General features: G+C 37.8%; 1 protein-coding gene across 4 annotated transcripts in view; it reads right to left on the bottom strand.

The window, feature by feature from the left end:
* Positions 1 to 23,015, bottom strand: part of GRIP1 (glutamate receptor interacting protein 1) — a 790,436-nt gene that overhangs the window by 335,348 nt on the left and 432,073 nt on the right. The window lies entirely within an intron of this gene.

The raw sequence follows: 23,015 nt of genomic DNA, 5'->3' as shown, positions 1-23,015 counted from the left end.
ATTGGTCAGACTAGAAGAGCAACAGGTCACGCTGATCAGGAATGTCAACATCCCTCAGCATCCAGGCCACTGCTTTTGAGATTGAGAGACATAAAACACCAAGAGGCCCTCCCAGCCATACTGGTGCTCATTGGTACTCAAACAGAAAACCACTGTGCATTAGGTACATTACATCAGGTGAATTTGCAGTACATTACACCAAGCATCGTGGGGAATGTATTGTGTGTCTTCAAGCATTAATTTCCAAACCTCTAGATCTGGGTTCTTGACCTAGGGTCACTGGATGTATTTCAGGGGATCTGGAAACAAAGATGAAGGGGAAGGAAATTATATTTTTATTTTCATTGACCTCTAACTGAAATTTAGCATTTGATACAACTGTGAATTAAAAAAAAAAATACTATTCTGAAATATCTATAGGTTTCACCAGACTGCCAGTGGGGTCCATGAAGAAAAAAGTTAAGATCCCCTGATCTAGGTGATTTTTGTTGTTGTTTAGTTGTTTCAGATGTGTTCAACTCTTCATGACCCCTTTTTTTGGGGGGGGGGGTTCTTGGCAGAGTTACTAAAGTTGTTTGCCATTTCCTTCTCCAGATTATTTTACAGATGAGGAAACTGAGGCAAAGGGGGTTAAGTGACATGCCCAGGGTCACATACCTAGTAAGTACCTGAAGCTGGATTTGAACTCATGATGACGACTCTTCCTGATTCCAATTCCAATGTTCTATCCACTTTGGAACCTAGCTGCCCAATCTATGTGGCAGAGAAGATGAATCCACTGAGGAAAAGAATGCTAAGATTCAGTCTCATCAAAGAGAAAGTTTAATGGCCAAAATAGTTGACCTGGAGGAGAAGGTTAAGGAGAAATTTTCAGATAGTAATAAAACTCCAAGCTTTCTGTACCTCAATCTATAATTTTTGGATTACAGGGAAAGAAAAAAAAAAGACTACTTCCTATCACCTCACTCACAGTCAGGATGGCTGATTTTTAACTAAAGCTTTTTGCAAATTGTGAATGTTTCATGCAATGTCTAGTGGTTGCAAAGATTAAGCAATTTTAAAGAATTAAAATCCTCTTGGCTCCTGACTAGACTACTTAGATGTCTAGGGAATTAATTTTTTCTTAAATTTGTATATGTTTATATACAAATACATTTTAACATACATCAACTTTCTCTGCTTCTCCTGATATTCTCTAAATACTCAGCCACATGCAAAATAGAATCCCAGCCCTCTTAGTTGTGCTGCATCATTGGACAGTATAATCATTCAGTCCTAAAATATTTTGGATATTAATTTCCTGAAGGCTTTTTTAAAACTTTCTTCTTGGAGACAGAGTACTTGAGTTTTAAGAGGATCAAGAAGTGTCTTTTCTAACAGTGACATTCAAGGAAAAGAACCTGTGAGGTTTTTTCAGTTTGGAAACTCCCTCCATTGACATGTAAATTTGGGGGTAGTACTGTACTGAAAAGCTAGGGGAACAGCAATGTCCTCCAATCCACCAGTCCTGCTTCCAATAAGCTCCTTCCCAATATCATGTAGGGGAGCAACCCCTGGAGAGAAGGGACCTTATATCTGGGGACCTCTAACCAATTTCCAGCAAAATCTAGGTAAGACCAAGAATCCTAGGAATATCAGGCTACTGGCCCTGCTTCCAGACCACCTCCACCCCATCCCAGCCATATACAAGAAAAGCAGACCTTGCAGAGATGGGACTTATCAACTTGCAAAGCCCCCATTTCCTCAGCAATCACAGCTACTGAAGACTCAGAAAATAATGTTTTCACTGCAAAATTCCTGGCTGCCTGAATCAATGGTTCTGTTCATGAAGATGATATTAAGGAAGAAGCATTACTTTCTCCTCCATCGTAAAGACCCCCAGAACTTTGCAATTGATTCATACAGCTGAAACCTCTGATCTGTCCTGAACACCCTCCCCATTAGAATGTGAGTTCCTGGAGTTCGGAGACGACTTCGCTTTTCTATTTGTATACCCAGCTGTTGGCAAATAGTAAATGTTTAATAAATGATTCTCAATCACACAATCTCACACACACATGTTGTCTTCCCAACAGAATGTTAGCTTCTTAAGAGCAAACACTTCTATTTTTTACCTTTCTATCTCCAGTGCCTAGCACACAGCAGGCATGTAATAAATGCTTGTTGGCTGACTGATTCTTGGACTGAGAGCTTCAATCAAGCTACACTGTGAGGGAAACGAGCTACCTGGATTCACCTACGAGCAACGCCATCAATTATTGCATTATTTTTATGGAAAGATCTGCTACAAGTTTTCAAACACTAATGTGTAAATTGAATTTGGGAATGCAATGCATTTGTACGCTAAGAGGCTGTCTATGTTCATTTTGTATTTGATGCTTATTAGTTAGTTAATTCAGATAATAGCTTATCTGAAGCTACTTTGACATATTCCTAGGAAACAGAAAAAAGATTCTGACACACCGTGAATTCAGATGACCTAACCTAAGTGACTGACAGAAAGAGAATGCAAAGCTTCCATTTCCCAGGGGAAATGCCGGGCAGCTGATTAAGGAAATTTCTTTAAATCCCACATTTAACATTCTTGCTTTAGTAACAATGTTGCTCCACTTTAGTTAAATCCTTTAAATTTGAATATTTAAAAGATACATTCTATCAGTGCTCTATTTGGTATCATGTAATCCCTGGAAATGCAAGCACTAATTCAATTAATCAAGCAAGTATTTATGAATCACCTGCTATCTTAGGCAACAAGCATTTATTAAGTGCCTACAATGTGCCAGGCATAGTTAAACACTGGAGACTCAAAGAATGGCAAGAGACAGTTCCTGCCTTTGAAAAGCTCACAATGGAATGGGGGGAGATGACAAGCAAGCAAATATATGTAAACAAGATACATAGAGGATAAGTGGAAAAAATCAACAGAAGGGTGGGACTAAAATGAAGAGAGACTGGGGAAGGCTTCTGGTAGAAGGTGGAAGTTTAGATGGGACTTGAAAGAAGTCAGGGAAAACTGGAGGTAGAGATGAGGGAAAACACTTTAACTATGGTAGAAAAGTAAGTGAAAATAGTCCAGTCTAGAGATGGAGGGTCTTGTTTGTGGAACAGCCAGGAGGCCATTGTCACTGGATCAAAGAGTACATGGTGGTGGTACATGGCATAAGAAGCCTGGAAAGGTAGGAGGGGGCTAGGTTATGTAGGGCTCTGAATGCCAAAGAGTAGATTTATACTTGATCCTGTAGACAATATTGAGCCACTGAAGTAAGTTTGAGTGTGGGGATGAAGTGTGCCAGGCATTGTGCTAACTAGGCAATAAGGTTATAATAATGAAAGTGGGAAAATCCCTTCCTGTAAGGAGTTTACATGCTACTTTAAGAAGACTTCTTGTTTTTTTTTTTTAATTTTTTTTTAGGTTTTCAACATTCACTTCCATAAGCTTTTGAGTTCTAAAATTTTCTCCCCCTCCCTTCCCCACCTCCTTCCCTAAGACAGCATGCAATCTGATACAGGCTCAACGTATACATTCCTATTAAACATTTTCACATTAGTCATGTTGTAAAGAAGAATTAGAACCAATAAAAGGAACCAGAGGAAAGAAGAAATAAAACATAACAGAAGAAAAAAAAAAGAGCAAATAGTATGCTTTGATTTGCATTCAAACTCCATAATTCTTTCTCTGGATGTGGATAGCATTTTCAAGGAGACTTATTAATAGATTTTTTAAAAATGCGGTATACATAATGCCTCCCAAAACAAACAAACAAACAAAAAAACAGTGAAAGGCATAGGTGATATGGGCCGGAAACATAAGAGATATTATGTTTTTTCCATTTATATTATATTAATTTTAATTTTAAATTAGTTTAATTTAAAATTAATATAATTTTAAAATTTAAATTAACATAATTTTGAAATTTAAATTAATATAATTTTTAATTTTAAATGAGTAATTTTAAAATGAAAATATTTTAAAATTTAAAGTAATACAATTTTAAAATTTAAATATATTATATTCTATTAATTTATATTTAAAAGAGAAACTAAAAGTTCATTTGTGTTCAAAACAGAACTATAATATATACCCTCCATATAATTATACTTCAAGGGTCTATGATTTTATTGGTGTGAGTATTCCATCTAACTGATAAGACAATAAAACCCCTGTATTATTTGGTTCATGATTTTTAAGAGTTGCAGAGGTTTAATAGTCATCAAAAACCATGGGATCTACCTGTGATCAGTGCCATGCCTATGAATCCAGCTAGGCAACTTGTTGGGGGGCAGACGTATACTCTATGGTTCAGACTATGCTCAAGGTCTTTCCGATTTCGATAGTATCTGCCAGAGTTCTCCAGTACGCCCACTGAAAAGCCAACATCAAATATCGAAAGATCTACATGAACTGATGCAGATTAAAAATAAGCTGAGTCAAGAAAACAGTACACACAGTGATGATAACAATGCATATGGAAAGAGCAAACACAAAGGAGAAAACCGAAAGGGAATATTGCAACATTATAAAGATCAAGCATGACGGGAAAGAGGAGGCCCAAAAGGACACTCCCAAGCCAGCCCTCTGTGGTGGGGGGAGGAGGGGGAGGTGCACAGGTGTTGTACATTCCACTTTGGGGGGGGGATTTTTTTCAATGTATGTATTGATTGTGCTGATTTCTTTCCCTTTTTTTTCCCCAATCTTTTAAAAAATACTATTTGTTATATGAGATGCCCCTCTGGGGAAAATAAGGTGAGGGATACTGGGGAAAACTATGATGAGATTAAAAAAAAAAGAAGAAGAAGAAGAAGAAGATGAGGACATCAATAAAAACTTATTTAAAAAAGAAAAGAAAATCCAAGGTCACATTCCCAAACTCTTCCTTCTTCCAAAGTTCACTGTTTCTGCTGAAAGCCCCACCATTCTTCCAGTCTCATAACCTCCTAGCCTCTTCACTCTCCATCATCCCTTATATCCAATCATCCAGTTATCAACTCCTGCCATGTCTTCCTTCACAAGAACTCTCCTATCTGACCCCTTCACTCTGCTCATGTAAATGTTTAACAACCAGGCTGGGGGTGGGAATGTACCCAGCATACACACTTTTCAGTTTAACCTGCACTATTAACACTTTCTTAAGTCCAGACAATCAATAATTAAGTCCTGCTTTGTAGCATTTGCCGATTTCCAAGGTGTAAATGCTCATAGGGAAAACTTAACACTGGACTCCGGAGCCATTTGGAGCTAGCTGGCTCTCTCTTCAGCACACCCCTAGCTTCCCTCCTTAGCCAATTTCATAGGTTTTCTACCACAACAGCATAACCACCCTTATCCCTGAGTAGACCCTGACTCTACCTCTCCTTCTACAGTACAAACTCCCAACATTCCCCATTCTGAGTTGGCCCCTCAGGCCAGATATAACTTAGTCATTTTCCAGGCCCCTACAGCATCAGCTACAAAGGTACCACTGGGAAAATTCTACAGACAATCCCCACCCCGGCAGACACATCGCCCTGCTCCCAGATTACCTCATGCCTGCAGCAGGACCATTGAAGGATGGGTGCTTTACTCTGCGGCAGTGAGCTAGTGAGTGAAAGTTCAGCTTCTCCCCACTCTGTTTCACTTCGAGTGGGACTGTTTGAGCTTCACTGGAGATCTCATTAAATTATCCTACTGCAAACCCACCCCTTCCCCAGACTTACTATTACTATGCAAGGCACCAGCATCCTTCCAATCATCCAGATTTATAACTTCCCACACCATCCTCGTCTCCTCAGTCTCTCTCGGTCCCCATATAAAATCAATTGCCAAATCAGGCCCTAATCACCTCTCATCTGGACTATTGCACAGTTTCCTAATTGGTTTCCCTGCCTCACATTTATTCCCTTCTCTGACACATCCTCCATGCAGCTGCCAAAGTAATTTTCCTAAATCACAGATCTGACCAAGTCACTCTCCTAATTCAATAAACTCCAGAATCTCCCTCTTAATTCCAGGACCACATTTTATTTCATCTTTATTTCATCCTTCTTTAATTTGTTTCTCTGAAAATTTCAAAAAATATATAATTATATGTATATATATATGTATGTATATAATTTGTATATATATAAATATAATATGCATGCATATATGTATATAATTCACAAATACACAGGGTTAAAATAATAACCAGCATTTTTATAGTTCTTTAAGGTTGGCAAAGCATTTTACAACATTATCTAATTTTCCCCTCACAACAATTATGGGAAGTAAGTGCTATTATTATCTCCATTTTACAGGTAAGGAAATTGAGGCAGGCAGAGGTTAAAGTGACTTGCCCAGGGTCACACAGCTAGTAAGTGTCTGAGACTGGATTTGAGCTCAGTTCTTCCTAAGTCCAGGTCCCTCACTCTATCCATCATACTGCTGAGCTGTCAAAAATAGCATATGTAATCAAAAAAGTTTACAGTTAACTGACTTACACTATCACTAAGCTTTCTAATTGGTCTGCCTAACATTAGACTCTCTACAGTACTGGGCTTGGAATCAGGAAGACTCACCTTTCTGAGTTCAAATCCAGTCTCAGACACTTACTAGCTGTGTGACCCTGGGCAAGTTACTTCACCCTCTTTGCCTTAGTTTCCTCATCTGTCAAAAGAGCTGGAAAAGGAAATGGCAAATTACTGCAGTATCTTTGCCAAGAAAATCCAAAATGTGGTCACGAAGAATTGGACACGACTGTTAACACACCCTCTATATAGCTGCCAAAGTGTTTTTCCTTCAATGCAAATCTGACATAGTTTCACCCCTTCTCAATAAACTCCAGTGTCTCCCTACAGCCTCTATGGTCAAACAACTCCTCCATTTAATAAAGCCGTTCACAATCTGGTCCAGCTCACCTTTCCAGCCCCATTGAGCATCACTCCCCCTCCCATACTGTGTGGTGCAGCCAAATTGGCCTTCTCTCTGTGCTTCACAGGTGAGTTCTATCTACTGTATCTGTCCTCTCTACTGGTGATGTCCTGTGCATACCATACATTCCCTTACTATCTCTGCCTTATCCAGCCCCCCTTTTAAGACACAGCTCAAGCCCTACCTTCTTTATGAAGCCTCTCCTGATTTCCCGCACACCCCTCCAAAAAAAAAAACCAAAAACTTAAAAAACCACTATTACCTGCCCTCCCAAACTAAGTGGAATTTAACTACTTCGTACTCTTTGTATTTATTCACTTTATTCTTATTCTGCATCTACTTATATATTTATTTAAGCTTGCTGTGATTATAATATAACATCATTGAGAGTAGTGACTATTTAATTACTGGCACTTGTATTTTCTGGCAGAGTGGCTGGCATATTGCAGGCAAGAAATTCTAACTGATCGAGTGAATGAAATATCTCTAATAAGAGTCTAATATTCAAGATATATAGGCAACTAACAGAAATCCATAAAACCATAAGCCATTCATGAGTAGATAAGTGGTCAAAGGACATCAATCAATACAGTTCTCAAATAAAGAATTGAAAACAATTATAATCATAGGAAAAAAATTTCAAAACGACTAATAATGATAGAAATGCAAATCCAAACATCCTTAAGGTTTCAACTCACACTCAGCCAACTGGCAAAGATGACAGAAGGTAGAAAGAGTTGGAAATAGGCGATGTTGAAGTTTTGTCAAATGACAAGCACCCTAATGCCCAATTAGAGGAACTAGAAATTGGCCTAACCAACCATTCCAGAGAGCTATTTATAATTACTCAGAGAAAATATCTATCTATATTCTTTGACACAGGGGTGTCACTGCTGGACATATACCCTAAGGTGGTTGAGAACAAAAACAAAGGCCCAATATACACCAAAATATTTACTGCAGTACTTTTTGTAGTAGGAAAGAATGGGAAACAAAACAGATGCCCATCCATTGGGGAATGTCTGAAGCTGAATCCCACGAATGTAATGGATGATTATTGTACCATAACAAATGATTATGAAGCAAACAGAGAAACAGCATGAACTGATGCAAAGTAACATAAGCAAAAGCAGGAAAAGAACATACAAAAAGTGACAACGTAAATGGAAAAAACAGTAACAAAACAATCAAAATAAATGTTACTAGGCAGTTAGATGTTCTAGTGGAAAGAACTCTGAGCTTGGAGTCAGGAAGACATGAGTTCAAACGCAGCCTCAAATGCTCACTAGATGTATGACCCTGGGCAAGTTACTTAACTTCTGTCTCAGTTTCCTCAACTGTAAAACAAGAATCATAATAGCATCTTTGTAAGGCTCAAATAAGATAACATCTGTAAGGTATAGCATAGCACATGAATGGAGCAAACCCTACACAAATGCTTATTCCCTTCAAGTCACTTTCTTCCTTCCCAATAAAATACTAATGACCAAACTTGGCTCCAAAGAAGAGTTAACTAAAAGCATCTTCCTTCACTCTCTTGCAGAAGTGAGGGATTATTATGGGGTGGGGAAACTGCATACATCGCCAAACATTTGATAGCTTGGTTAGTTTTGCTGCATTGTTAAAAGGGGTGGCTTTCTGGGAGAGGGTGAAGAAGGTATACATTAAGGAATACAGACCACGTAGCAACAAAGGATATATATCAATAAAATTTTAAGAAGAGAAAACCCCAAGACTGTGAAAGTAGGTTAACGATGATACCATGGACAGAAACAGTAAGGTCTCACTAGACTCCACTGCTGACTCTTCACCGGACTTTGTCGACCATGCCACAGAAATCTCTTCACCCTGGAAGTTCACTAAACTCCTGGACTAATTTGCACATTGGAAGTATCCTCTGCTCCTGTGGCCTCATTTCCTGATTCGCTAGTTCTCCCCCTCCCCCAGAATGTCTAATTTAAGGAAGAGACCAGACCTAGACCAATCATGTCTTCATTCCTCTCTAGGATGGACTCATCTTGATAGGACTTTCTCTACCAACCCTAACTATAAAACCTCTGGGTACTGTTTTTCATTTATTAAATGAGATAAGAAAAAATGATTAAAGTCTGCATGCCCAGCTCAGAAAGACTCTTCCCAAGATTAGTAGGGTTATTTAAAAATCCCATGCCAAACAATGGTGCCTGAATATAAATGGATATTACTACACTTTACAAAATGATGAATAAGAATTGAAAAAAACACGTGAAGACATTTGAACTTATGAAGAGTGAGTTAAGGAGAATGAGGAAAACAAGAAATATGACAACAGCAACAGAAATGGGAGAACAACAGCAAAAGACTCATCTGAATACTTTATATTTTAATGACAAAACTTGGTCTCAGAAAACAAATAGCAATGATGATGCGCTCACAGAAATAATGTCCTTTATTATATCAGATGTTAAGCAACATTTTAACCCATACTGTCTTGCCCCACCTACTGCTTAGGAAAGAGAGAGGGCAGAAGCAACGTGTTTGTGCTCCTGTGGTCAGACACAGACACATAAAATGAACATCTCCCTCCATCCCCCACCCACATTTTCCTCCTAGATCAGCTTTATTGTTGGCAGTCTACGATCTTGCTGGATAAAAATCTTAATCGATACTCCACAAAGTAAATAATCCATTGACAATCAGTAAGGCTGCAGTCTCATAGATTCATATTAAATGGTTACCAATAGGGTTAGGTCATTAAAAAAAAGTTACTCTGAAAGTTCAGCCTTTTTGTGTGTCCCTAAAGAAAGGAAACAAGAGTGTTTTATATGTCCTTGTTTCATTTATTGATTTGTAACTTTTTTTGTACATGAAGGTATAAGAGCATAAAGAAAATATGGTCAGATCTGCACTTAAGGACCATATCACTCCTCTATTTAGTCAACTCCAAAGGCTCCCTATTGCCATTTGGATAAAATATAAAATTTATAAGATATTTAGCTTCGAAAGCCTTACACGACCTAATCTCAACTTACCTTTCCATCCTCACTGGATTGAAGTTTTCCCATACTCTGCAACTGAACCAAACTGACCTCTGCATTCTTCACGCAAAACACCCCATCTCCTCTCTGTGTACCTTTGCACTGGCGACCCCTCCATGCTTGAAATGTACTCTCTTCTTACCTCCACCTCATTGAGCCCCTCTCTTCCCTTAAGATACAGCTCAGGCACCATCTTTTCATAAAACCTTCCCTGATTATCCAACTGCTAGTGCCCTCCCTCCTACCAGGAGGATGACGGCAATAGCTGCTGGTGGGTCCACCTGCTTCAAGTTTCTCCCCAATCCCAATCCATCCTCCATAAAGCCACTAAAGTGATTTTCCTAAAAGCACAGATCTGATCATGTCAAACACACACACACACACACACACACACACCACCCCAGACAATAAACTCCCTTTTGCCTCTTGCATCAAATTTTTAAAATGCTTGGTTTAGCATTCAAAGCCCTTTATAATCTAGCCTCCTCCCACCATTCCAGTCTCCTTACACTTTACTTCTTGATATGTACTCTTTGATCCAGTGACACTGGCCTCCTGGCTGTTCCACAAGCAAGACATTCGATTCTTGGCTCTGGGCATTTTCTCTGACTGTACCCCATGCCTGGAACTCTCTCCTTCTTCTTCTTTGACTACTGACCTCCCTGGGTTCCTGAAAGTCCCAACTAAAATCCAATCTTGTACTGGAAGCCTTGCCTAACCATAATTCCCAGTGCCCTCCTTCTGTTATTTCCTGTTTATCCTGTATATAGCTTGCTTTGTATATATTTGTTTGCATGTTCTCTCCCCCATTAGACTGCAGACTCCTTGAGAGCAGGGATTTTTCTTTGATCTCTTTTTGTATCCCCAGCATTTAGCACAGTGCCTGACACATAGTGGGAGTTTAATAAACATTTATCAATCGATTGATTGTATTTAACTACTGTGTATATGTGTATGTGTGACCCCAGGCAAGTCACTTAACCCTGTTTGCTTCAGTTTCCTTTTCTGCAAAATGAGTTGGAGAAGGAAATGGCAAACTATTCCAGTCTCTCTGCTAAGAAAACCCCAAATGGGATCATGAAAAGTTGAACATAACTGAAAAGTGACTGAAATATATGTGTTTACTTTAGATACAATCTATATGTGTCACACGCCATATCTGCCATGTATATGTACATGTCATATATCATATTTGTCACATATATGTGCATGTGTACATTGTTATGTATACACTCTGCTGTGTGTGTTATGTGTCTCCTCCATTAGAAAAAAAAAAAGCTCATTATAAGTAGGGATTGTTTCATTCTTTGCACTTGCATCCCCAGGCCACAGCACATTGCCTAGCACATAGTAAGTACTTAATGAATATTTATTGAATGGTTGATACTTACAGGTTGTGTGACCTTGGGGAAGTGCCTCAGGTAGCTCTCTAAAAGTATATATTACAGGGTAGTTATTGATCTTCATGGGTAGGAATGTGCAAATCAGAGCTCTTCTAATACCTTTGAAATCACAGTTTCAGACCCTTCAAAAAAATGTGTGTATGTGGGGGGGATAGGGGGAAATTATATGAGTTTTTACAGTTACTGCATAAATGGAATCTAGGGAATCAATTTCTGTTCTATATTAACAAAATTCATACCTCCTACCTGCTTCTGCCATGCCAAGGTTACCTTCTACCGACTCCATATTTATCTCATAAGTTATGATTTATATAAGCTGTCTCCCACCCATTAGAAAGCAAGATCCTTGAGGTCAGGGACCATCCCATGTTACTGAGAATCTCAGTAAAAGGATATGAGGGTTATGTAAATATAGGAAATATTTCCTGTGAATTTTGCATTGTATGATTTTTTTAAAAAAGTACACTTTCAGTGATTACACATAATCATTTAATAACCTAGTTTGAGTTATTCATTACAAGACATTTTCAATCCCCTCCTTTGACTGTGGCCAAGAACTTTTATCTGAATGTGGGGGGTTATAAAAGCCTGAAAAATAATAAAGCTATCATCTTGTCTTTATCATTGTTCTCCCCAACAACAACAGGTTTTCCTCCTTCTCATGGAAAGGTCAAGTTGCATTCTTCTAGAAATTCAGGGAAATAAACATAGTATCTCTTGTTCTCATTCATGGGGCTGGAGTCCCTGGCTAGTAATTAGAGAACACTTACTGTTTGTGTCCCGTCCCTGTGCTGGTGCCCAAGCTCCCATAGTGTGCCACAAGGCAGGGAACAGGAGCTGTTAAAAACAAAGAAGAAGCAGGACTCCCCAGCAGCAACTCTTTGTCCCATCAAATCATTGCTTTTATCGACACTGGATTTCTTCTCCATGCCAGACTTGGTCTTTTTTTTGAGTCAAAATGAGTCCTGGTTATCTTTTTACCTTCTCTTGACCAACCGAGGGCTGCCTGGTGGACCTTAATTGTAGCTCTCCCTGAACACTAGTGAGAATAATTTGTCTTTTCCTCCTTCTTGGGAGGGGGACATTTATGAAAACACAAATTATTTCTTTTTTTTTTTGCATCACTTAAGGCTTTGATAGAGAATAAAACGTCCATTAAAATGCAGAATGAGTCATATATTTGAAGACATGGCTAATGTGGAAATTTCTTTTGCTGGACTATGCATGTTCGCTCGAAGAGTTCTTTTTGAAAATTGTTCAGTTGAAGAGGGACAGTGGTAGGGAGATCTGATAAGTGTTTGGCAAAATAAATTTTAAAAAGAAGAAAGTATCCAGCTTTTCCCTTTTTAAAAACATTTTTTCAAAAATTCTTAAGGACAACTTAATGTTAACAAAAGTGAGGAGTAGAAAAGGAGAGAGGACAAGATAAATAGATTAGATTCTAAAACACAGGCTTCTTAGTATTGCTTGGTTACTTCTAAGTTCCCTGACACAGCATCTTCCCCACTTTCACAAAAAGATTATTATAAAAATGAAATTTTGCTTCATTACTAAAAATTCAAGGTCCTTGAGGTTAAGAACTCTTTTTTTGTTTGCTGGAGAAGACCAGATAGAATGCTAGACTTGGGAATTAGGACGAACGAGGTTCAAATCCCACCTAAGACATTAACTGTGCAAGTCACTATGCCTCTCCTGCCTTAAGTTTCCTCACCTGTAAAAGGAGAGAGTTGGACCAGATGATCTTTGAAAGTTCTTTCTAACTCTAAATTTATATATTCCTATGATCCTTAACACCTCGTACAGCTTTGCACATAGTAGGTGCTTAGTAAGAGCTGTATTGGATTAGATTAGATTATGATTTGACCTACAGTAATGTACAAAAGTTTAATTCCTACTGATTTTCATCACCTTTAAATGAGGCTTCAACACTCTAGTTGGTTTCTATATGAATGATTTAAAGTTGCTCACAATCCCTGGGAAAAGGGGGGATGGGACTTTGGTCAGTGATAGTATTAAAAACAAAGAATAGGTCAAATTCTGTAGTTTGGGTGTCCTTAACATTCATATATCCTTTCCTCCTAAATCCTTTCCCAAAGGCAAAAGGATATGAGTAAGAAGACTCCATAATTCTTTAATTTCATTTCTTAGGTGGGGAAATATATTAATTCCCTGCTGAAAATGTACCTTCCTCTTTCCTTCACCAGCTCTAGCCAAATCAGAGGGCTCTGGGCTCTTCCCTGGTCATCGCTGTTGTTCAGCGGTATATGGGTTATATGAAACTATAACAATAGAGTCGGTCCACCTTCTGAAAGAGCTGGGCGTCAGGAGTGGTTTAAATGAGTATGACCTACAAATCCATTCAGAGGAAGTACCAGAAGTAAAATATACCAATACCCAAACTATAATCACTTATAAAGAAAAGCTTTCAGACCCTTGAAGAATAAAATGAACAGGATAATAACAACAGCCCATGTTTCTATAGCACTTCAAGGTTTGTAAAACATCTCTTACAGAATATCTTTTGGAATTATAAGCTTAAATTTAGAAGTATTGCCCAACTTGATAGATGGGGTAAATTGAGGCCCAGAGAGCTTAAGAGAATTGCCCATAGTGACTCAGATACTTTGCTAAGTCAGGATTCAAATCCAGGTCCTCTGACTCCAAATCCAGCATTCTTTCCACTGTACCACAAGGCATTGCTAGTATTCGTTCTCTTAAAATGGTAGACTTGGAATACTCTCTGACAATTAAATTGATAATGGACTATGGCACAGTTGGAAATATGTCATTCTAAACCCTGGAATGTATGTGGATGTGACTTTAAATTCACGTGTAATATAGAACAAACACAAACAACCTATCAGGTGGGAACAGGTTGTAATCTACTATTTTAAATAAGGGCAGCGCCATTTGTAAGCAATATGACCCACATACAGCTGACAGATCACAACCCAACAAAATAAGACAACTTTGTTTTGTACAATGTCTTTTAAATAAATGGTTCCTTAAGTAGAGTACTGACTGGAATGACAAACACTAGCTTAGAGGGAAAGAAATTAAGAGGTAAAGGCAAGAGAAAAAGGATATGTTTTCAGGTGAGATTTGAAAAGGGATGGAAAGTTAATGAGGTAGAGAGATACAGTAAAGCTGTTTCAGATCAAGGGAGCTATAAAGAAGAGATGAAATTGTAGAAAGTGACGGAAGAACCCAGGGATGGGTGAGAAAGAGGTACAAAGATGCAGAGAAAGAGGAAAATGAGATCTAGTCCAGGAGGGTGTTTGAAAGACTAGTAATGATCAATTCTGAAATAAAGGAATATCCTTTAGAGGAGAACGGGGGAATCAATAGCGTGAGAACACAAACATATGAAAATGTGCAAAACGGGCAAGATATTTTTTTAATTGGAGACATCACAAGAAGAGGAATCAAAATGCAGAACAGAATGATATTTACCCAACTAGGAAAGAGGGATTCTGGTCAGTTGGATCATGGAGACTTCGTTTTTTTTTTAACAAGATGTCACTATGGAAAAGAAATAGTGAATTTTCTCCATCTCCCAAGAAGACAAAAGACCACAAAAATGGTTTTTTATTGAAGAAGATTTCAATTGGACATAAGGAATAATTTCCTGACTAGGAAGACTTTCAAATATTAGGTTAGCAGAGTTGTTGTAAGACTGCATTTCTTGGAGATATTTAAGACTAGGATTGATAATTATCCTGAATGGTATAGCTATACTTTTTCCTTTAGGCAAGGGACTAGATTCTGTAAATTCTGAGCGTTCCTTGGAAAGCCAATGATTTTATAAACTTCATGAACAGTATCACTCTGACCCCTAACTGCTTAGATGAATGCTAGGACAGACAGTTGGCAACCTCTCTAACCCTTAGTGCTACTAGGAGAAGGGGGAAAGAACAGGCATTTACATAGTGCCTATTATATGTCAGGCACTGCATTAAGCACTTTATAAATATTATTTCATTTGATCCTCACAACAACCTTTTGAGGTAGGTACTATTATTACACCCATTTTACAGCCCAAAACCCAGTGACTTACCCAAAGTCACACAGCTAGGAAGTATCTGGGACTGGATTTTGAACTCAGGTCTTCTGACTCTAAGCCTAGTGCTTTACCCCACTCTACCACCTAATTGCCCCACTAATGAAGTTAAGGTCTAGGTAAGGAAAAGGGGGGTTAAAAAGAAAGTAGGAAGAGAAAAGAATATGGGAAGGAGAGAAGCAAAAGAAGTATACATAATGGGCATGGGGGAATGACCTTAACAAAAATAAAAACAAAAACCCTATCTATTCTAGGAAGAAAAATCATTATATTCTCAAATAAAACTTCTCTGATTAGTGAAAAAGTTCAAAGAATCCATTTATTAATTCATTCAATAGTTGCTTATTAAGCCCACATTATATGCTAGGCACTGTACTAACTGCTAGGGATATAAAAATAAAAATAAAAGTCTTAGTACCCAAGGAGTTTACATTTTAATCAGGGGGTGTGGGAGACTACATTCACAGAAAGAAGTAAATGCAAAGTATATCCAAAGTAATTTCCAGGGGAGAGAGCACTAGAAACTGAGGGAGATCAGGAGAGATCTCATTTAGAATGGAATACTAATTGAGAATTGAAGGAAGCTAAGAATTCTGTTGGGCAGCTAGGTGGCACAGTGGATAGAATGCTGGGCATGGAGTTAGGAAGACCTGAGTTCAAATGCAGCCTCAGACACTTACTAGCCATGGAACCCTGGGGAAGTCACTTAACCCTGCTTGTCTCAGTTTCCTCATCTGTAGAATAAGCTGGAGAAGGAAATGGCAAACTACTCCAAGATCTTTGCCCAGAGAACCCCAAAGGGGTCATTAAGAGTTTGACATGACTGAACTACAACAACAAGGATTCTACTGGCTGGACATGAGGAGGGAGTTCAGTCCAGGCATGAAGACAGAATATGCCACAGAACAGAGATGGAATATTGTGTAAAGATCAAAAGAAAAAGGAGGTCTGTTTGACTGTTATACAGATTGTGTGAAGGAAAGGCATGATTATCATACTGACAACATTTACTAAAAGCAAAAAATGACAAATATTGAGACAACTGGGGGAAAACAGGCACATGGAACTGTGAACTGGTTTCCATTCTGGAAAACCATTTAAAACTATGCCTCCCCTCTCACAAATTACTAAACTGTGCAAACCTGTTGACCCAGAAATATCATTACTGGGTGAATACTCCAAAGAAAAAGGCTATGGTCCCCTAGGTACAAAAAAAATTTTTTTCAGAGCTGTTTGTGGTTACAAAAAACTGGAAAATTAAGATAGTGCTCATCAATTGGGAAACAGTTGAACAAAATATGGTTTAATGTAATACTGTTATTGTGCAGTAAAAAATGATGAAAATGACTACTTCAGAGAAATCTACAAAGAGAATATAAATTGATGAAGAATGGAGTTAGCAGAACCAGGACAACAAATCATATTATTATATGATATATATTATAACATTATATAAACAGTTTTTGCAAGATTTAATTTTGAAAGATTTAAGAACTCTGATCAGTATAATGGCCAACCACATTCCAAGGGCTACTCATTTCCTGTCAGAAAGGTAACGGACTCAATATGCAGATGGAGTCATTCATTTTTTTTTTAATATGTCCAATTTGAGAATTTCTTTTACTTTATTATGCTTACTTGTTGACAAAGGTTTTGTTTTTTCCTTTTCTTTCAGTGAGAAGGGAGGGAGGAAAGCAGAAGAGAGAAAAAAAATGTACCTAATCAATTTTTTAAATAATTTTCTTAAAGGAAGAAAAGAAAAAGTCATGTGAAATAAGCCAGGAAAGTTGGCTACAGCCAAATCATGAAAAGTATTAAGAGCCAGAGGCTGGTACTTAGTGAATGCAGAATAAATGTGAAGAATTAAGTTGGGGGAGAGGGAGTGATTAGCAGAAATTCTGATCAATTTGATAAGTTTTCTAATCAGCTCAATGAAATTACAGTGTGGACCTTTGTCTGAAGGGTACCTCCAGTGAAGGTGCAGCTGGCAGTCTGGTACCTTCCTGAAAAAGCTCTTGATAGGTTCCTAGTGAACAGGGTTGTCTTTGAAGATGGTGGGTGACAAAGTCAGAGAAGCAGATTTTTGTCAGATAAGCTAGCCTTTTCCCAAAGTGATTTAAGACCCAAGTGGGCCTTTTTCTGCAAGCTCTCTATCTTGGTCTTCCAGACCAGAGTACTATAGGGTGCTTTAGTTTGGGGTTGAGTGGGGAAATAGTGGTATTTTCCTCTTCCTTTTCCTAGGAGCAGAGGAAGCCTATGGGAAGCTCTATAAGCTTGCCCAGTTGGTCTTAAGGTCCTGGATATCAGGTTCATTGTGATCTTTTCTATTTTCTTTTTTAATAACAGTTCAGAGACTTGAGTTGCTGAGAATCTGCTTTCTATAACCAAGATTCAGCAGAGGCACCTGTGGAGCTCTACAGAGATGCATAGCAGTGGCAGATATGGGCTTGCAAAAAGCCTGAGAGAAGAGATCCTGAGAGTGAACTTTTGATGTTACTTCATGGGTAATTCCAAGTTGCAGAGTTTTAAGAATTCAGACACCAGCCTCTAGGGGAGAAGAGGCTGGGACTCAAATGGACTATTTGAGTATTTTATATTTCTGTCTATGTTTATGGGCTGCTGTGAGTATTTTGTAGTTCATGTATTTTCTATGATGGAAAAAGCAAAGGCAGTCCCATACCTAATACCAATACTATACACTGACTAAGTGCTAGTGTAAAAGTTAGGGATCCACATTTTGGAAAACCTAGATACAAACTCAAATTCTGTATGAAAATTTTAAATCACCAAATGACTGAAGCATTGTGTCCTTTTAATGATACTGAAATTCACAATAATAATGGTATGTACCATGGGGAAAAGCCCCTTGAGGGCAAAGCTATTTTCTTCCTTCTGGTTCCATTTTGCATGAGGCAGACAAGGCACACTCTAAATTGAGAAAGTCACCTGAAAAAAAGATTCTATTCCCCAGGCTGGGAGTGCTATGTTCCTCCTGGAATATGTACACATCACAATATGGTGGGTTTGTTTTCCAGTATGTGGTCTCAGGTGCTTTGTTGTTCATCCAATATTTTATAAGCCTAAAAAATTATGAACTTCCATATTGGTAATTGTTTTTAAAAAGCAACATGTTTATTGTAAAGTAATAATCTAAATGAAAATCTGTTCTTTTAAAAACATGCATGCCTCATGTAATTGTATAATGGTCTCTGTCTTGGATTGTGAAACAAAAAATTCACATCTACACACCAAAGTAACAAATCCCATAACTGCTTTTCCCCTTGGGAGAACACAGACTTCTTTTAATCATCAATGTTTTTCATTCATCCCTTTCTTTTTAAAAGTGCTGAAATGATGATACAGTTAATGTATTCTGATGCAAGTGATAATCATCTCACAAAGCAAGAAAATAATTTTAAAATGAAGCATTTGTGGGAGTGTTTTGTTTCGTTGTTTTTTTTTTTTAAATGAAGACCCAAGTTAGAGTTAAATTTGTGTTTCCATGGAGGGAGGGAAGGAAGGGATTTAACATTATACCCTCATTCCCAACGAAATCATAAAGACTTCCACTGATCTAATCAACTCAGTTTTCCCAATTTGTCTTTTTCCCCCACCCACCCTGAAATAATTCTGAGCCAGGAACATTTCAGTTCATAACCACATATCTATCTTTAAAATGGGCCATTGGTTTTTATTATACTCATATTAAGGACTTAATATAAAGGTTCACAAGTGATGAAACAACAGGAACTCAATTTATCTATTTTAGAATAACAGGCTTTAGTCAGATTTAGTTGGATTTGAACTTATGACTGCATGAATCTACACATAGCAAAGCTAAGTCACACACAAGACACACCCTTCTAATAGTTATGGTATTCACACACATACACAGTAAAGAAGAGGGTGGAAAATACTGTAATTGTGAAGAAGCTATTGCTAATTGATGCCTCTTGGACTTTTATTAAATTGTTAATTGGAAGTCTTAAAGTAAACACCAAATGAGAAACATCAGATATAAAGATTTTAAAGGACAATGCAAACTAGCACCTACAAAGAAATTATCAATATGTTTCTCTTTTATCTAGACTGTTACTAGATATACTAGTAAACACATTTAAATCACACTTTTCCCCAATGAAGGAGATCAACGCTTCCATACTACCTGGAGAGCTGGAGAAATTTAAAAAAAGAACCCACAAAGAATTGAGTATTGTCTGTTTCCACTCCACTCTGCAGAAACGTAAAAGAATTTTAGATCCTATAAATACAGAAATAATGATTATTTCAGAGGCAGTTATATGTAAGACCAGCCAGAGCCTTTCACAACTGAAATAACTAGGCTTAAATGCTAAAATTGGGTAAGGAAAAAAAATTTACTTTTTGAAGACTTGCTTCTATAGTGTGAGGATAAAGACAAAACATAAAATGAATGATAATTTTTATTTTAAAAAAAGGTTTTTAAAAATAAGAAATGAGATATTTGAACAATAGCATGAGCCAAATTTCAAAAACAGAACCTACTGCCACAGTTGTATTACCTATTTTCAAATGTTTAGTCTTTCCCATATTTCACCCAAAGTGCCTTTTAAAGGGCTCAAACTCCTTTCTAAACAACTTGCAGATCCATCAGAACAGTTGAGCTAGCTCTTTATTGTCTCTCCCATTTACTGAATCAAGATCTACTGCTCACGATTTGTTTCCTACTCATTCTTCTGCCAAATAAAATATTAATTGCATTTTCAGCTCCATTGCTGGCAATCAAAGAACTCTGACGTGTCAAGCTAAAATGATAGAAATAGTGCCTATTAACATATTTATAGGTTCACAGCTTCTCAAGTATAATTACATTCATTAATTACTTGGCACTACAGTATATAACAGGTCTAAAAGCCCAGGCATTTGCAGTCACAATCTGACTGCAAGAGCAAAGTTTTTACCATAAATTTTAATCTGTAGATGAAAAATGGGGAGTTGACAGCATTTAAAAGCTAGGATTTCAAAAACTCTTCTCTTATTTTCTACCAGTATATATGCAGAAGTAAAATGATGGTGTGGTGGGAGAGATTTTCAAAGAAAAACATGTTCTGGATATTTTAAAGTTTTAAAAGAGAAAACCAAAGTCTATAATATTAATGACAATGTAAAGAAAATAATTTCACATAAAAAAACCCTTCACAATTAAACATTACACTGCTACAATATCATTAAGGCCCAGAACAATCAAAAAAGCTAGATTTGTCTGCCAGTAATTCCAGTATTTCTAAAATATCAAAGTACTGCAAGTAGAGAGAAGCCCCAAGGAATGGTAAATATTAAAAACATTAAACAATCATTCAATGAATTCACCAGCTGTGAGCTTTCTGACTCCATTGCCTGCATTTAGTAAGGTGTAGCATGCAGAGAGAGCACAGAAGAATACAACACATGCATGACTTCCACTGACCCGGTAACAGGCATGCAAAAATACGAAGATCCCATAATAACTTCAGCCCCAGAGTGAAACCAATTCTCTTTCATGCAATGAATGAAGTCATTTAAAAATCACAATCAAGCTTTGTTATTGCAACGTGCCCACAGCCTGGGACTCATTTAAGGACTTGGGAGCAAAGCAGACCCTACCTGTCTAGATATTTATATGGAATATAAATATTCACGAAGTTCTTTTGTTGCCTGACAATAAATTCCAAAGGCAGGCACATTTGAAAGTAAAAACCATCAAGCTGTGTTTATGGAATGCTGCAACGGAGTCAGAGAAGGAATTAAAGGGGAAAAAAGAAAAAAGAAAAGCACGAACCTTTAGTAAGCCTCCTCAGAATCTGACAGCGACATTTAAAAGAGACAGCTATCATTCTTGCTTGCAGCCAGCCTTCAGTGGTCAAGTGCACTCAGGGTTCTGCTCGGCGGGATGCGGCAGGAGCATATGAATTCCAGGCGCACATACCAGGAGAAAGGTGGACCCAGTGGGGAGTGACAAAGCTTAATTCCTCTTGCCTGATGCAGAGATCAGCTTCGTGTCATCCCGCGAAGCTGTGTCATTCACTACTACAACTACTACTCCCCTCCACTGCCCCCTTCCCTGCAGAATCACGATGGCTTTGAAAGTAAGATCTCCTGAACTGCAGCAGCAAACACACCAGCCTTGAACAGTGTCAAAGAGGACCGGTACTAAGATCTACTACTATGCACTGAGCAGCTGTGGAGCTAGGCAAAGGGCCATATATAGTATGCTAGCAAATTCAGACTTCCCCTGTCCCATCCTATCCCCGCCCCACTCCCTCCCCTTTATGCTTCTAATAATGCATATAATGCATTATTGCATTGCATATAATGCAAGTCTAAATGCTTGGAGTATGTGTGTTCACACACACACACACACACATTTATATATATATAGATATATACACACACACACACATATATCCTATACAGTAACTCCTTAAACAGTAATAGTAATAATAAGTATAATCATAATAAATAAAAAAAAAACAGAAAGGCAAGACTTTCAATTTGAAGGTAGTAGAAGTAGAAACGAACTCGATTCTCTAGAATCAAAAAGGACCTATTTGACATTTACAAATATACCCAACCAGGAAGGTGCTGGATTACAGATAAAATGCAAAGTGGGGGTGGGGGTTGAGGGCGGGGGAGGATGGGCAGGGACAGAAGGGAATCTCAGACAGATGGATTCATGTCCTCCTACATCACACACTCCACTAAAAGGCCAGTCTAGAAAGCATCAGAGGCAAGATTGTTTCTAAGGCTACCAGGGGGGAAAATAAACAAAAGTTAATATTTGCATTTTTAATGAACCTTGGTGTCTCCCTTCTAAAACAATTGGCCACCTCTCTTGACCTTACTCCTCATTCTAAGAGTCTTGCAACATGCCAGATATTTTTAAGCATCAGCTCCAGTGGAGAGAGAAGCAAATTAATAAATCCTTCACAATCCATTCACAAAATGACAAGAAGGCTGTGCATACTTCTTTGCCTGTCAGCGTCATTCCACTCACTTTATTCAATAGCAACCGAACATCTGTTTTACATCCCTCATCAAAATCCTGACTCTGCTGAAAGTTAGCAACAAGAACCAGAAAACCATAAAGTTGATTATTTCAGAAAAACAAATCCCCAATTAGCTCGAGCAAACAATACATCATTGTCTTGAATATTTGATTATTATTTCTAGAACTACATGAATTATTCATATAATTTCACTCCAATGCAGTAAAACCTTAGAGCTGGCATCTAAAATAACTTCATACATTCCAAATTTAATGGTAGAGCATTCTCCAACTCATTCACAAACTCCATATTGATTCGAAAAAAAAAAAAATCTCAATCCGTTGGCATCAAAGTGGATATGTGTTCTATTTTGGTTAAAATAAATGTCTCCACATGAACATAATTGAATATTCTAGGTATCTATTTTCTTCTTATAGGGTACTGATAATGATAAGATTCCTAGGATATCCTAAATAATACACCACCATTACTCAATGGTCAGACTGTGCTAACGATATGATGGTGCTATATGAAATGCTGATACTTTGTCCTGTCTTCTGCTCATGTAAATCTCTTTCTGAATTTCAAACCCTTTTTCTATTAGGTCATCCCAAATCTCAGCCTCCTTTATATTTTTACCTTTAA

This window comes from Vombatus ursinus, unplaced genomic scaffold, assembly GCF_900497805.2.
Source record: "Vombatus ursinus unplaced genomic scaffold, bare-nosed wombat genome assembly UNPS02010320.1, whole genome shotgun sequence".
NCBI lineage: Eukaryota > Metazoa > Chordata > Mammalia > Diprotodontia > Vombatidae > Vombatus > Vombatus ursinus.
The sequence above is the reverse complement of the archived record's forward strand: the minus strand, read 5'-3'. Positions and strand labels throughout refer to the sequence as shown.